The 17,275-nt window shown below is 42.9% G+C and overlaps 1 pseudogene across 1 annotated transcript; it reads right to left on the bottom strand.

Moving 5' to 3' along the window:
• Positions 1 to 922: 922 nt before the first annotated feature.
• On the bottom strand, positions 923 to 9,323 carry LOC144534175 (E3 ubiquitin-protein ligase TRIM11-like; annotated as a pseudogene). Its single transcript, XR_013503515.1, has 10 exons — positions 9,160 to 9,323; positions 8,191 to 8,428; positions 7,726 to 8,078; positions 7,415 to 7,510; positions 7,070 to 7,303; positions 6,837 to 6,978; positions 6,728 to 6,754; positions 6,555 to 6,619; positions 6,061 to 6,183; positions 923 to 1,325 (listed from the first exon to the last, which is right to left on the bottom strand). The product of XR_013503515.1 is annotated as an E3 ubiquitin-protein ligase TRIM11-like (transcript).
• Between the last annotated feature and the right edge of the window lie 7,952 nt (positions 9,324 to 17,275).

Below are 17,275 nucleotides of genomic sequence, written 5' to 3'. Positions count from 1 at the left end.
CATCAAAAGCCAGAGTGGACACAGTATAAGACATCACCGCAGACATCAGCAAAGTAAGCAGTCAATGGAAAAAGATGTTGGGCCATGAATCTGAAATAGGCCCATGGCCTCCACGGAAGTGAAATGAGGCAAGAACATCAGATGCCCCCTAAAATATTAGGATGGTGAAGATGTAGGCTTACCCAGGCTGCAAGTTGCCTGGCTCTCTGTGTACTGTATCGTCATCCTGTAGGCCTATAGGGTTGTGGGCCTATGTGATGTGAACTGTGGCTGCACGATTCTTTTGTCAACTAATTCGCCAGACCAAAACATGATTATATAGTGATGAGCATATCACAGACTTGGACTAAAATAGACAGCATGTACATTCAAGGCTTATAGTTTAGGTTAAATCTTGTCTCTTATGCATTCCCTTAACTGAAGCTATGGCTTTGTTTCTACAAATAGTTAAGTGATACAGATCTAAATACAGCATCTTTGTCCGCATAGGCCCCAGTGGTGATTTGGTGCACTACAGCTTCAGCAGTTTTTTTAAGCTTGTGTGCTGCCAAGTTGTTTTACTGTTTGTATTACTGTTTGTATTACATTAGTGTAGTTTCTAATATAATTACATTGATCCAACTATAATTGAGAACAATTGCTTGTGGGGTTGTGCTGTGGAGTTGTTGAGGCCATGCAGTGAGGGTTCATGATATGTTTGTGCCCTAATTCCAAAAAAGACGATATTCTGACTAAGTTGTTTACATGGCTAATGAAAGTGAGTATTCCAATATTTCCGTTTACATGTAGCTGTGTAGAATAATACCGAAATATCCCACGTCTTAATTGGAAAATGCTATATTCGGAAAAAGGCCTTATTCGGAATATCCAACAGGAATATGTTGTTTATGTGTAATGGCAAAAAAATTACACTTAAGCACTGTTCCTTTTAATTCTTATGTTTTTATTAACACATAGCCTTCTCTCAGCATTATTGAAAGAACAGTTTGTCTCCCCCCCCTTATCCTGTTGATTAGATCCTGCTTAACTGCTGAGACAGAAAGTCTGGGAGACGAAGCATAGGCCCTTTGTTTAAACTGATAAACTACAAGGACACAATAAACCATCTTCCTTCCCAGATCCGGGTCCTCCCTCTGCCAGTTACGGAGTACGGGAATGTAACCTCAGAGGTGAACGTGGGGGATAGGGGATTAGGTGAAGTGGGTTTATGACACCTTGGGAGATTTAGAAAGGTATCTGACAAGATCGGGACGCACCGTGATGACCCCCTTCCTGTTGATGGACTCCCTGGCGACGCCAAGATCCCAGTCTGTTTTATCCCCAACCTGAAACACAATGTACAGAATAGAGTCAGACATGCATGATTCCTTTATCTGTAGTTTAAGTGCTGTGATTCTCTTTAGGTCGACTGTGTTAGAATTGACTACATGTAGAACTTGCTGGAATTAAAGGTTGTAATATATCTAGTCTCTTGTGTGATTTGTAGAATTTTCCTGTACAATATGGTTTATTTCCAACAAAATAATCATTTTTATTTCATTTTCATTAAATTCTTTTCACTTTATGGACTTTATGAACTAATAAGTAATTTATTTCCAACAAAATAATCCAAACAAATCTGTAAAGTGTTAGAATATATTTTGTGAAAAGTGTTAAGAAGAGGTTTTAGAGTTCATAGTGTTGACCATTGTTGCCTTTTTATGCACCCTGGGTTATGAGAGGCCATTTAGTTTTACAGTGATTAGACATTATAAAAGGAGTGTGAGAAAGATCTTCTCTGATCGGGGGAGGGAACGAGGCAACAATGGTCAACGTTTTGCAAGTGCGGGATTTTTGACACAGAGTATGGAAATGACCTGGCTCTCATGAAAACTCCTACTTTTCTTTCTTGACATAAGGAGCAACAAATAAAGAGCTCATTTGTAAAAACAGATACAATATCGTTTCAAATAATGTCATGTTGGTAATGTCTCTTCAACTGAAAAATACAGTAAAGAAGAGCTTGAAATAAGTAAATGTGTGTTGAAACTGTCCTATGAAAAATCGAGGAAGGGATGAAGTGACCCTGCCCGGAGGAAGCCCGGGGCCCCCGTCCGGAGCCAGGCCCAGATGGAGGGCTCGTCAGCGAGCGTCTGGTGGCCGGGTTTGCCACGGAGCCCGGTCGGGCACAGCCCGAAAAAGCTACGTGGCGGACATCCCTCCATCCCATGGGCCCACCACCTGTGGGAGGAACCGCTGGGGTCGGGTGCGCTGCCACATGGGTGGCAGTGAAGGTCAGGGGCCTCGACGGACCAGACCCGGGCAGCAGAGGCTGGCTCTGGGGACGTGGAATGTCACCTCTCTGTGGGGGAAGGAGCCGGAACTTGTGCGGGAGGTGGAGCGCTACCGGTTAGATCTGGTGGGGCTTACCTCTACGCACAGTCTTGGTTCTGGAACCATACTCCTGGATAGGGGTTGGACTCTTTTCTTCTCCGGAGTTGCCCAGGGTGTGAGGCGCCGGGCGGGTGTGGGGATACTCACAAGCCCCCGGCTGAGCGCCGCTACGTTGGAGTTTAACCCGGTGGACGAGAGGGTCGCCTCCCTACGCCTGCGGGTTGTGGGGGGAAAACTCTGACTGTTGTTTGTGCATATGCACCAAACAAGAGTTCAGAGTATTCGGCCTTCTTGGAGACCTTGAGTGGAGTCCTGCATGGGGCTCCAGTCGGGGACTCCATAGTTCTGCTGGGGGACTTCAACGCGCACGTGGGTAATGATGGAGACACATGGAGAGGCGTGATTGGGAGGAACGGCCTCCCTGATCTAAACCAGAGTGGTTGTTTGTTGTTGGACTTCTGTGCTAGTCATGGATTGTCTATAACGAACACCATGTTCGAACATAGGGATGCTCATAAGTGTACTTGGTACCAGAGCACCCTAGGCCAAAGGTCAATGATCGATTTTATAATCGTTTCATCTGATCTGAGGCCATATGTTTTGGACACTCGGGTGAAGAGAGGGGCGGAGCTGTCAACCGATCACCATCTGGTGGTGAGTTGGGTCAGGGGTGGGGGAAGACTCTGGACAGACCTGGTAAGCCCAAACGGGTAGTGCGGGTAAATTGGGAACGTCTGAGGAGGCCCCTGTCCGACAGACTTTCAACTCACACCTCCGGGCGGAGCTTTTCGTGCATCCCTGTGGAGGCTGGGGGCATTGAACCCGAGTGGACAATGTTCAAAGTTTCCATTGCTGAAGCTGCGGTGAGGAGCTGTGGTCTTAGGGTCTTAGGTGCCTCAAGGGGCGGTAACCCACAAACACCGTGGTGGACACCGGTGGTCAGGGAAGCCGTCCGACTGAAGAAGGAGTCTTTCCGGGATATGTTATCCCAGACGACTCCGGAGGCAGTTGCAAGGTACCGAAGGGCCCGAAGGGCTGCAGCCTCTGCCGTGAAAGAGGCAAAGCAGCGTGTGTGGGAGAAGTTCAGAGAAGACATGGAGAAGGACTTTCGGTCGGCACCAAGGTACTTCTGGAAAACCGTTCGCCACCTCAGGAGGGGGAAAGCGGGAACCATCCAAGCTGTGTACAGTAAGGATGGGACACTGTTGACCTCAACTGAGGAGGTAATAGGGCGGTGGAAGGAGCACTTTGAGGAACTCCTAAATCCGACTAATACGCCCTCTATGGTAGAGGCAGAGCTGGAGGATGAGGGGGGATTGGCATCAATTTCCCTGGTGGAGGTTGCTGAGGTAGTTAAACAACTCCACAGTGGCAAAGCCCCAGGAATTGATGAGATCCGTCCAGAAATGCTTAAAGCTCAAGGGTGTGGAGGGGTTGTCTTGGTTGACACGCCTCTTCAACATTGCGTGGAAGTCTGGGACGGTGCCTAAGGAGTGGCAGACCGGGGTGGTGGTTCCCCTTTTTAAAAAGGGGGACCAGAGGGTGTGTGCCAATTACAGGGTATCACACTTCTCAGCCTCCCGGTAAAGTCTACTCCAAGGTGCTGGAAAGGAGGGTTCGGTCGATAGTCGAATCTCAGGTTGAAGAGGAACAATGCGGATTCCGTCCTGGTCGTGGAACAAAGGACCAGATCTTTACTCTCGCAAGGATCCTGGAGGGAGCCTGGGAGTATGCCCAACCAGTCTACATGTGTTTTGTGGATCTGGAGAAGGCGTAGGGAATGAGTCCTTACCCCAAGTGAAGGAGTTCAAGTACCTTGGGGTCTTGTTCGCGAGTGAGGGGACAATGGAGCGGGAGATTGGTTGGAGAATCGGCACAGCAGGTGCGGTATTACATTCAATTTATCGCACCGTTGTGACGAAAAGAGAGCTGAGCCAGAAGGCAAAGCTCTCAATCTACCGGTCAGTTTTTGTTCCTACCCTCACCTATGGTCATGAAGGCTGGGTCATGACCGAAAGAACAAGATCCAGGGTACAAGCGGCCGAAATGGGTTTCCTCAGGAGGGTAGCTGGCGTCTCCCTTAGAGATAGGGTGAGAAGCTCAGTTATCCGTGAGGAGCTCGGAGTAGAGCCGCTGCTCCTTTGCGTCGAAAGGAGCCAGTTGAGGTGGTTCGGGCATCTGGTAAGGATGCCCCCTGGGCGCCTCCCTAGGGAGGTGTTCCAGGCACGTCCAGCTGGGAGGAGGCCTCGGGGGAGACCCAGGACTAGGTGGAGGGATTATATCTCTAACCTGGCCTGGGAACGCCTCGGGATCCCCCAGTCGGAGCTGGTTAATGTGGCCCGGGAAAGGGAAGTTTGGGGTCCCCTGCTGGAGCTGCTACCCCCGCGACCCGACCCCGGATAAGCGGATGAAGATGGATGGATGGTGTTGAAACTGATTTAAATTGCTTGACTCCTATTTATGTTAAAAGTGAAAAACTACAAATTTGTGCACACACTACAACGATCAAAGTCACATTTGGGTCAGAAATTCCCAATTCTGTTTTAGACAAAAAATGTAATTTCTTGTGGGCCCTAACCCTAACCCTGTATACAGTGTTGGGGAGTAACGGAATACATGTACCGGCGTTACGTATTCAGAATACAAATTATGAGTAACTGTATTCCGTTACAGTTTCAATTTAAATAATTGGTCTTTAGAATACAGTTACATTGTTGAAATCGATGGATTACATGACGATACTTCTCTGTTTCACGAGTTTATTCACTCTGAATGAATTCACGCAACTCCATGCATTTCCCAGAAGCCCCAATATGAAGACGAAAAAATGAGCTATTTGCGTGATCAGTCACAATGGAGTCGGAACCGGCACAACAGAGCCAGGGCAGGAATGCGTTTCTATCTTGGAAATTGGAAACAGCATTTCACATTAAAGAAAGAGAAGGGAGAACAAAATATAACTGTGCAGTGTAGCCTCTGCTTGCCAGCAACCAATCTCCTTTCAGCGTCCAAATTACTCCACCTGCAACCTGAAGAAACATCTTAAAGTAAGTTATTTTTTTAATTAGCCAAGGGTAGTCGTCTGCTGTAGTTTTAGTGGTCACCTTGCCATTTTATAGTTGACGTGCGACTTTACATTCTCCTGTGTGCTGATTTACTAGCTCCAGAGCCGTTGAAAGACTGACTAGCCCCGTTTGACATGCTAGCTAAAATTAGCTCGTGGTAGCTTAGACTGCGGTTAGATTTTTGTAGTATGCAGTTCGGGACTACAAATACAACAATCTATCTGCTTGTTTAGGTACACATTCAACCAGTTGGAATAGAAGAACACAACAGAATAGGCCTGTTTAGTAAGCTGTATGTGATGGTCGCATTCCTACACTTATAAAATGCAATTCAATGTGGAAGTAATCCAAGTATTCAGAATACGTTACTCAGATTGAGTAACGTAACGGAATACGTTACAAATTACATTTGTGCGCATGTATTCTGTATTCTGTAACGGAATACGTTTTGAAAGTATCCTTCCCAACACTGCCTGTATCCTGCTGGTCTTAATTTGAAATTGGTCGTTTTTTAACTGTAAAAGCTGCTCGTGTACATCTGTGGTGGCAGGACACATTCAATTTGATTTGTTTAAGTACACAGCTAGCTTAAAGTGTGTTTTCTTGTTTCTGAGCTTCTCACCTCAACAACCCAGTAGCGTCTTCCAGATGCAAAGCTTTGTTTCCCCAAAACACAGACGCAGGAGTCAAAGCGCTGAGGACTGTCTGAGAGTGGAGAATTGTTCTTCTTGCTGCTGATGCTCACCTGTTAATTAACATAATCATTGTTATCATCATCTTCATCTTACACGTTTACACGTTTATTTCACACGTCATCAATGTATCATTAAACACAATTACTATTACAATTACTACAATTCTTACTAAACATTAGCCTCATAAGCAGCAATGAATAACCTTATCATTTTCCCAATCAGAGCATTTTAGTTTTATCTTGAGCCCCTTTCAATTGGATTCTCACAACCCAACCCTTTCCAATTGGTGTTTTTTTAGTGCAAAAGCTCTCTAGAGACTCTAAATGTGAAAAAAATCCAATCTACTCTGAAGAACTACTAGTTGGCTAGGAGGACTGTGCTCTTCACACATTTAATTTAATGATCAAAAGTCAGACAATACCTTCTTTCTGTCTGGAGACAGGACCAGCCAGCCTGAAGCAGTCTCAGGATCCAGAGTGACACTGACTGCAGGAACAAAGAAGAAAAACAGTGAGTCAGGTAATAAAAAGGGGAACTAACCAAGGTTAAACTAGTTTATAGAAATAAGCAGTGGATGTGTGATTGTGATCATACCTGCATATTGATCCATCTTGTCTGCTTCTGCAAAAAGCACTGATTTTCACAACAATCTTTAGTCATTTTGTGATGTAGATAATCATTTTCTGCCAAAAGATGTACCGACCTTCTGCAGACAGTTTGTTGGCAAGTTCTTGGCAGATGTCCCCAAGCTTGGCTCTCGTCACCACTCCCATGCAGTTATCTGAGTGGACTGCGACCTCAGACCACTCTCTAGTATAAGGGAGTCGCCTTAGAGACGGGAAACTCTAAAGATGGGGAAGGATGCACAGGTTTCTCATGAGTACAGTTCTTGAAATGCTGATGCAGATCAGTATAAATGCAGTTGAGGTATCTAACCTGTACGAAGTGAACAGGGTTCCGAGTGTGCTCCAGGTGCTGCAGCTCGCTGCACCTCATCTGCAGATCATTGAGTTCCTCCTCCAGCTCCTGGAACAGCTCCTCAGCTCTCCTCTCAGCTTCTTGCTGCCTCTTCTCCAGCTCCTCGACCAGCCCGGCATGCTGTCTCTCGATGGTGCTTATCAGCATGCTGCAGATCTGAGCACTGCTCTCGATCTCCCTCTCTGTGATTTGCTTTTGATTGAAACGATAGAAACATTTAATTAATTCATTGAATTTATAGATAAAAACAGACAAACTTGACCAGTTAGCTTTTTTTGAACATGCATCCAAACAATAACTTACTTTGCTCAGAGCCAATGAATTTTTTATTTCATTCACTTTTCTCAGTCTGGCGTGGATCATCGGCTGAATGCTTGATATCGTCTCCCTCAAACGAATCTGCAAAAGGTACAAAAAAATACAATTTTGAATAATGATGCTGCACAAAAAGCAGCTGAGGGAAAATATATAAAGTCTTGAAAGGGGAAATATGTTGACAGAGTTAGTTTTCCCACTTAACAAAATACAGAAACAGGTTTCTATATTCGTACAAAAGAAGGAAAGTTTTTTAAGGCTAAGTTTAAAGGAAGTTAATGAAATAAACATTTCCTCACCTTGACCATCTTGTTCTTCTCCTCCATGGGGATTGTGTTCCTTCTCTGTGCACTGAACACAAACAGGCTTCTGATCCTTCTTGCAGAACATTGTCAGCGGCTCGTGGTGCTTTCTACAGAAGTGACTGGTGGCGAAGGTGGCCGGATCAGTAAGTTGGTGTCTGTGCAGCGCTGGATCCCTCAGGTGTGGTGTGAGGTGAAGTTCACAATAAGACGCCTGGCACACGAGGCACGACTTGACTGATTGTGACTTGTCTCCGTGGCAGATGTCACAGGGAATCTCTTCAGGCTCGAAAAGTGGGATTAGGGAAGTTTTCCTGCTTCCCACACCATCAACATTCTCCTCCTGAGACCTTTTGATTCAAATAAAATTATGTTAAATCTCAATTCAAATATTTTGCTTTTTATGTTTTTTTAAGCATCTAAAAGAACCAGTTTGACTAAAAAAAGAAAAAAGAAACCAACCTTTTATATAATTCTATGATTTGTATATATCCTTTGTTGATCCTGAGTTGGGGACGCTTTCTGAATGTCTCTTTGCACAGCGGACACTCAGCCTTGGTCTTACTGTCCCAGAAGCCGTCGATGCAGTCCAGGCAAAAGGTGTGTCCACATGGGATGGTGGCAGGCTTGGTGTAGATGTCCAGACAGATGCAACACTTGAACTGCTCCTCAAACGGCACATCAAGCGCCATGTTTGTTACTGAAGAAAAACAAAACATTAAATTACTTAAACATTCTGTGTGAAATGTTTGCACACAGTTCAATATTGTGCACAGGAAGATTCTAAAAGAGCCTCACGTTTTTCGGTCACTAAATAATTCCAAAAGATATTTTGAAAGTTTTCCAAGGAATGCACCATACTAAAATTATTCATAACTGTGCATAATTATTCCTTGTAGCCTGCAAATACAGACGTTACAAAAATTAACCTAAGCACTTCATGACAAAGGACTTTGGATAAATAACAATTGCAAATACTGCAAAGTGTTTTATACTTCATATATCTGTCACAACCCTGTTATTTACAGCTTTTGACATTTTTTATGCAAGTTTGTGTTTTAATTCATTGAAATCAATATAGTATATACTGTTAATGTAGACATATTAAAATATGTACTGTTTTAGACCTAGGATATTATAGTTCGAACTGAACTGAAATGATCCCATGTTCATTATTTTCATTATTTTATATAAATGATGTGTGTCATGCATATAAGTATACCAAGCCTCCATGAGATTACAAGACACCATATATGAATGTATTTTTGAGCAAAAGAGTTGAAGAAAACACAATTCATACAATCAGATTATCAGATCGTCTTGTCTACAGCAAACTTTACAAAACGTAGATTAAAAAAAAAAAAGTTTGAAATTCGTAAAATGGTAATTAAAGTCCCAGCAAAGGAGCAGCTGAGTTGCCCTAAATCTTACCTGTAGTTTGGGTTGTCATGTTCAGCTCCTGATAGTCCTCATGCAGAAAAGATGCAGAATGTGCAGGATGTGGTATTTAGTCACTCCATCTGAATAAGCTCCTCCCCCACATCACACAAACATTCTGGTATTTCTGTTCCTCTGTCTTTCAGTACTTAGTACATATTGTTTTCAATTCTGTCCTGAGGACATGTCCTTACACAGGAACTGAATGTTTTGCTCTCACAAAACGAACGGTTACGAATGAATGAATCGAACGAATCAACGTCAAGCATGAAAAAAATGTTCTGATTAGATCAACAAAGCTTTGTGTTGCTGCGAACATTCAAGGAAGACAAACCTGCTTAGCCAAATTCCACCTTTTTTTTAATAACAAAAAACAAAAAACACCTTGCGTGATGAATAGTCACACGTACGTCAGAGGGAATTTTTTTTGACACAAAATGTGCAAAATAATATTTGGCCAACTCGTATCAGTTGTAGCAATACTGCAATATAAAAACGTGAAAGTCATGCATCGGAAAGAGTACTCAAGTACACCTGTTACTAGCAAAAAGTTCTGAAAGTAAACAAAAAAGAAGAAGTACTCATAATGCAGAAAAATGGCAAATCTGCAAAGTAACTAAAGCTGTCAAATACATGTAGGGGAATAATTGTACTGGAGTAGAAGTACAAAGGAAATACTTACAGCAAACAGTTGCTTATTTACATGTCCAGAAGTTACGGAGCAACTTAATCATTCATTAGGAGTCGTGTTTGTGTCTACTTAATGAATATTAATCCAATATTCACTCTCGTTTAACTCTGTTATAGAGTTTTTCCTGAGGGAAGTATCTGGTTCTTCAGCTGCTAAATGCTCCAATACAGTATGTTCTGTCTGCTGTTTGGTGCACCTTCAAAAACAAACTCATCCCATCCTCATTCTCTGAGATTTGTGGGCCGAGCCCCCCCCTGCCCCTCACTATCGCCGGCCTTGGTGAGAAGTGTCCAGTGTTCCACATTCATGTAATAATAGTGAACTGCATTACTTGTCAGTGTGAGCACAATTAAAATAGCAAGTGGAAGTACGAAAATTGAGACACACATATGTCCCTTGACCTGTCTTACCAAATAAAAATTGTTTTGTTTCAATTTACGACACAAAGAAGACTTAAAAGAGAGTAAGCAAGTGACCCTTGTTAAGCAGTGTTGCAGACTCTGGAGCCTTTCAAAACGTGGAGAACAGGTGGATTGTATTTAACTACACCATCACTTTGTAGTGACTGTTCCATTATCTTTGTGACTACTATTGCCACTGTTCATCACATCCCCAACCGGCACCGTCAGAAACCGCCTACCAAGAGCCTGGGTCTGCCGAGGTTTCTTCCTAAAAGGGAGTTTTTCCTCGCCACTGTCGCATCAGCCACTGCTAATGCTTGCTCTTGGGGGAATTACTGGAATTGTTGGGGCTTTGTAAATTATAGAGTGTGGTCTAGACCTACTCTATCTGTAAAGTGTCTCGAGATAACTCTTGTTATGATTTGATACTATAAATAAAATTGAATTGAATTGAATTGAAACATAGGGTAGGCCTACACACCCATGCCAAAAATATTTCTCTTTGTATTCATGTCAAGCAGTGAGATGACTTTGGTAAGGACAGAATGTTTCTTTCCTTGTTTGTCATCAAGACAATGCAGGTGTAGAACAGACAGAGCCACTGTTCTCAAACCAGGGGCGGACTGGCCATGCCAGAGGGACCGGACCATTTTTTTAAATATGGGCCGGTCAAATTATTTTTTTTTAATAAACAAATAAATTGTCTTTACAGGCAGACAGCGCATAGGACGGATTTTTATTGCTTGCACGATTTCACTATGGTTATAATAATAATAATAATTATTATTATAATAATTATGATTAGAATAACAATAATTATTATTATTATAATAATAATAATAATACTTATTATTATTATTATTATAATCATAATAACAATAACAATAACAATAATACATATTAAGCATTTGGCCAGTCGGCAACGGCCTGGTCCCGAGATGGGCCGACCGACCCATCCAGAAGTTACTCAAATTGGGACGTTTAGTCAAAATCAAGCACGTCACCTTCAAATGGGATCTCCGTTTGCAGGGTTCAGGATGTACCGGACTCTCCCGGTGATCATGCTGCTCTGGGGGACCGGCTGCGCAGCGAGAAGATGCTGCTGACGGGCGCAGAGCTTCGCTGGAGCTCCGACTGCCGTCTGATGGCATTAGTATTAAATTGAGACAGTTTCATTACCAGTTAAAAATGTCTCTTTGTCGGGTTAAATAGTAGTCTAATTCGGTGTTTTGGTACAGTTGGTTTTTACGCCTGATGCGAAGTGTAGGCCTATAGGAGTAGGCTACAAATGACAACCCTGAACAAGCAGCGTCGTTCTGCTTTGTCTTTCTTCTGAGCGCCATTCACTTAGTGTTTAGTTTTACACTATGTAGGTTAAACTCTGCAATTAATCCGCGGTTCACATGTATGCATGAACTGTGGTGGTCCATTACACTGTAGGCTATATTTAACGTAACTGATCATTTTTTATCAATAGAATGTAGAAAACATTACACTTCAACGTTTTGTATCCATAACATGATTGTGTTATTGTACAATTTAGCAGTAAAAGCAGTAGCGTATGTAAGTCAATCCTACATTTTTCAACTTGGGAGCAAAACGTGCTCCTTGGGGAAAAAAAGTTACCATAAAGCCCTGTTCATGCTATTTTAAACAACTGGACCTTGGGGTCAAGTGTTGTCGTATCCGGCCCATGTCCCAGATGTGAAAGCCCCCTTACTGGACTACCGAATATAATAATATTCCATTTTATTATGTATTTTGAATTGTTACCTGCCACCAGAATTTTGTGATTTCCTTGCCATAAATATAGACGTTTTTACCAGAAATTGGTGCCCAAAAATGTATCAGAATGCAGGAATTTAAGTCTTTTACCCTCAAAACTTTGTGTTCCCCCAAAGGCCAATTCTGAGCAAGGAAAAACCCTGAAGTATAATCACAGCCATAAAAACATATTTAAATTGCAGAATTAGAGAGTTAAAACAGATGAAAAGATGGAGAACCAGACAGACAATATGTACAGCGTCAACAGAGAGAAACATGGACAATCGAACAGACAGACAGTGACAACAAAGAACAACATACTGTAGAGAATGACAGTAACAGCATACAAACGGCATAAACAGGCAGTATGTGTAAATTTGTTATAAATGTGTGCTCTTTAAAAAGTAGTAAGCATTGTTTGCCAGTTACTTACATTAAGTGTTTAAAAATCTGTTACATAAGGTACTGCTTATATTATTTCACCATATGTACACAAATGTAATTCGTGAATGCACGTGTCCGTGGGTGGGGCTGCATGGGCGTGGTGATGTGGGCTGGTGTGGCTACAGTGCCAGGGCTGGATTTTTGTCCCAGTCCGCCCCTGTATGTATGTACCCAAATGTGTCCCTTTTAGTTTTTGTTCTGCAGTGATTAACTTTTAGATGTTGTCTTGTGTTGTACAATGGTCTTTATTTGCTGGAAAATTGGATTTAGATGTGGTTTAATTTAAACAACACTAAGCAGTACTTTGAGTTGAATGTTAAAGTCAGCATGCTAATATTTTCACACTAACAATGCTGAAATGCTGATATTTAGCAGGTATAATGTTTATCATGTTCACCATCTTAGTTTAGTGTGTTAACATGTTAATATTTGCTAATTTGCAACAGTATTTAGCTGAGGCTGAAGGGAAACTCATTATTTTGAAAGGATTTTGTCATAAACCAAAGTATTAGACAAATTACAGTTTTGACCTGATGATGGCGCTATATGAAAAATTCAGGGGATCACCAAAATAAGTAGGATTCATCCTCTGAGAAACATGAATGTCTGCACCAAACTGTATGCAGATCCATCTAATAGATGTTGAGATATTTCAGTTTGGACCAAAGTTGTCAGCCGGCTGACCAGGCATCTCTGTATATACAGCTAAGACTGGAGAAGAGGAATAGCTTAAAATATCACTTCTGAATGTGACAATAAATTGCACTTAAGGGAGCTTTCTTTGTTTTCTTTGCTGTATTTCTATCTGTCCAGCACCTCCTTCCAACGGTATTTGGATTTGCGCAACGACCATGCAATCAAGATACATCCCAATTCAGGGTCTCATGAGGCCTGTCCTATTTAAAATGCTCCTTCTTTTGTCCAAATTTATCACAACTGGTGTGTCAGTTTGTAGGCCTTAGTGTTATGGAAAAACTTATGAAGAAGCTTGACTCTGGATACATGAAGAAGGTTCGGGAGACTTTGACTAACACAGAAGAATTTAATGAACTCTCGATCAAGACTTAGACTTAGACTTAGACTTCTCTTTATTGACCCTTTTGGGATGACTCCCGCAAGAAAATTAGATATCCAGCAGCAGATTTTAGCAGCTTAAATAAAAAAAATACAGTATAGAAAAAACACAGTATAAGAATAACAATAACAATAAACTTTTAGCTAAATATTTTTTACAAAAAGTAAACAACAATAAACTACAGATAAATAAAGATAAATATATAAATATATAGGACTGTGTATGGTATGGTTTTTGTGTTATTATACAGTTAATAAATAAATGACATTTAGCATAAATTAGCAGTTAAGAGCAGTTAGAGTGTCCAGGTATGTATGCGAGTAGATTATTAATTTATTGCACAGTGAATGAGTGAGTGGCTACCACTCCTTCCCTTCCTTCCTGTTCTGTTCTGTCCTCTACCCTATTTCCTCCTCACCCCGAGTGAGGAGTTGTAGAGTATGATGGCATGAGGGACAAAGGAGTTCTTGAGTCTGTTGGTCCTACACTTGGGAAGGAGCAGCCTTCCATTGAACAGGCTCCTCTGGTTGCTGATGATGGTGTGCAGGGGGTGGCTGGCATTGTCAGTAATGTCCAGCAGTTTGTCCAGTGTCCTCCTCTCTGCCACCGTCACCAGTGAGTCCAGCTTCATGCCGACCACAGAGCCGGCCCCGCCTGATCAGTTTATCCAGTCTGGAGGTGTCCTTCTTGGATAAGCTGCCCCTCCCCCAGCACATCACAGTGTAGAAGAGGACGCTGGTAACCACAGACTGGTAAAACATCAACAGCAGTTTGCTGCAGATGTTGAAAGACCGCAGTCTCCTCAGGAAGTACAACCTGCTTTGTGTCTTTCTGTACAGGTGGCTGGTGTGTGTTGTCCAGTCCAGTTTATTATCCAGCCACAGCCCGAGGTATTTGTATAGGTGCTTTCCGACCGGATAGTACTTGTACTTTTTAGAGGAAAAGTACACTTCTAAGCAGTTCTAAGAACTACTCTAATCTTTTTTTCCGTTTGCATTACCACTGGCCAAGTGGCCATAGGGACTGGTAGGAGGGGTAAGGGAGTGACGCAAGCATGGCAACGGTCTTTATAGCATCGTCACTAGATCTTAGCGCCACATACAACAACAACAAATTATGCTAATACTTGTGCACTTTTCCTATATTAAATGCACGTCCATTCTTGTAGTAATTCGAGCTAGAAGCCGGGGCAGGCGCTTGCTGGCTGTCGCCTCACTTCATGGAGCTTCTGAACTTCGAAAACTTTAAAGCAAATTGTCAATTCGGCATCAATTTTCGCAAGACTGCCTATATTCGAAATCTAAACAGCCTAAAACGCTGTCAGAAGTGAATTTAATGATGAATAAGATGGTGAAAATTGTTAAAAATGTCGCGTTGTTGGTTGTTGCTCTGCCTGCAAGTTCCGAGTTGGCAGTGGGCGAGACTTATAAGTTCGACCAATCAAGTACACCTAGGAAAAGGGAAAAGGGAAAAGACCCTGCTCTGAAGTAGGAGCTAAAAAAGTACACTGCAGCGACCAGAAGAACTTAAAAATCCCCAAATTTTTCCTGTCGGAACACGACAAAAAAAGTGTTCTAGGAATGTTTAGTTCTAAGAACTGCAAAACTCCCTCTGGTCGGAAAGCCCCTTATGATTGCACAGCCTCCATCTCAGCTCCCTCTCACAGGACTGGTCGCGGTCTTGGTCTGGACCTCCCAAAGTCAATGACCAGCTCCTTCGTCTTAGAGGTGTTGAGCTGTAGGCAGTTAGTGTGACACCAGAGAGCAAAATCCCCCACCAGACTCCAATACTCCTCCTCTCTGTCACCCCGATACACCCAACGATGGCTGTGTCATCGGCGTACTCCGAGTTGTAACAGTCCAAGGTGTACAGGGTGAAGAGAAGAGGAGCCAGCACTGTGCCCTGGGGGGCTCCAGTGCTGCTTACCACAGTGTCAGACGTGGTGTCCTTCAGCCTGACGTACTGTGGCCTGTCAGTGAGGTAACTCTTGATCCAGTCTACCAGATAGGAGTCAGTTTCAGTTGTCCTTCAGTTTGTCCTGAAGTATAGGGGGCCAGATGGTATTGAAGGCACTGGAGAAGTCCAAGAAAAGGATCCTCACTGTGCTGCTTCCCTTATCCAGATGGGAGTGGACTCGGTGTAGCATGTAGAGGATGGCATCCTCCACACCAACATTTGGCTGGTACGCAAACTGCAGCCGGTCCTGGGCGTGTTGTACCTGAGGTCTGAGGAGGCTGAGGAAGAGCCGCTCCAACGTCTTCATCAGGTGTGATGTGAGTGCCACCGGTCGGAAGTCGTTCAGCTCGCTGGGCCTGTTCTTCTTGGGAACCGGAACAATGCAGGATGTCTTCCAGAGGGTTGGCACTCTCCCTAGCTGTAGGCTAAGGTTGAAGATCCGTTGTAGTGGTTCCCCCAGTTCTGCAGCACAGGTCTTTAGTAGTCTCGGACACACTTTGTCCGGGCCTGCTGCTTTCCTGGGCCGGAGCTTCCTCAGCTGTCCTCTGACCTGGTCTGTGGTGATGTGAGGCAGGGATTGTGTTGAGGTGGTGGAGGAGGAGGGGGGGATTGTGGTGTCAGGGGGGAGGTGTGTAGAGGGAAGAAGGAGAGATGGCTGCGGTGAGGGTGGGGGGGGGGGGGACAAGGACAAGGGCTGGTTAAACCTGTTGAAGAAGTCAGTCAAGGAAAATAAGGAAAAAGTACAGTTAAACCACAATCTGTTATTGTGTGCCATCCCAAATTCTCGTCTCTGTCTCTTTCCAAGAGGCCTATACAGGATCTTTGCTTAAGCTGACAAGTTTGGGTTATGCAAATATTGATGGCGCCATACATACAGTAAGCACCACAAACACACCCAGAAAACAACATTCCCTTTGTCAACCTAGACTGGCTCAGTCTCTAGAGAAACATATAAATTCATACTTGAACACAGGACAGGTTTGGTTGTTGGATTATGGCTGAATACATCTTCTCCTTTTTCCCCTTGTCTCATCTTGGCACAATATGGTGTTTGTTATCTCACAATCTATTGTGTGCAAGACAATTGATAATGGAGCAGGCAGGTGATCTTTGTAAAGTAATAAAAAAAGGATGGTTTGTAAAATTGTATATTCTGATGTTTTGTACTTCACTTGCATTGAATATTTATTGGTTTTTTTGCAATGCATCTCTCCTTGTTCTTATACAAGGCTAATCTTTAATTGTGCATTGTCCCTGTTTAAATAAAATTATTACATTACATTGTAAATGTCATGTAGGTATTTGATTTCGCATGATCATAATGCATTGATAAACACAACTTAATACATGACTGGAGAAATTAAACAGCTACTGCATGATTAATACAATGATCTGACAGGACCTGCAGCACAACTGTGAACATGAGACCCACAAATAGTCAAAGGGGTGCAGTCTATATGAAACTATCAACATTTTTTACCTGTCATAAATAAACCCAGACCCATGTGTTGACAATAGCTGCTTTGTCTACAAAACATGAAGCACTGACAGCACTGACAACACTCACAATGCTCAGATTTTATTAGTATGTGGTGCACAACCGGTTCCTGACTGCACACACATACTTCAGTAGAGGGTGTGCAGTCACAATGTTTCGGGGACTTTACATTTAAATGGTTGATGTATTCATTAACAACAAACGCCACCTGGTGTATGTTTTGATTTAAAGCAGCTTCAGTTCAGTCATGGTGGTCACACTGTTGAAACATAAACGTCAGA

The sequence above is a fragment of the Sander vitreus genome, chromosome 19 (assembly GCF_031162955.1).
Source record: "Sander vitreus isolate 19-12246 chromosome 19, sanVit1, whole genome shotgun sequence".
Lineage (NCBI taxonomy): Eukaryota > Metazoa > Chordata > Actinopteri > Perciformes > Percidae > Sander > Sander vitreus.
Note: the sequence above shows the minus strand (reverse complement) of the source record. Positions and strands in the feature narration are given on the sequence as shown.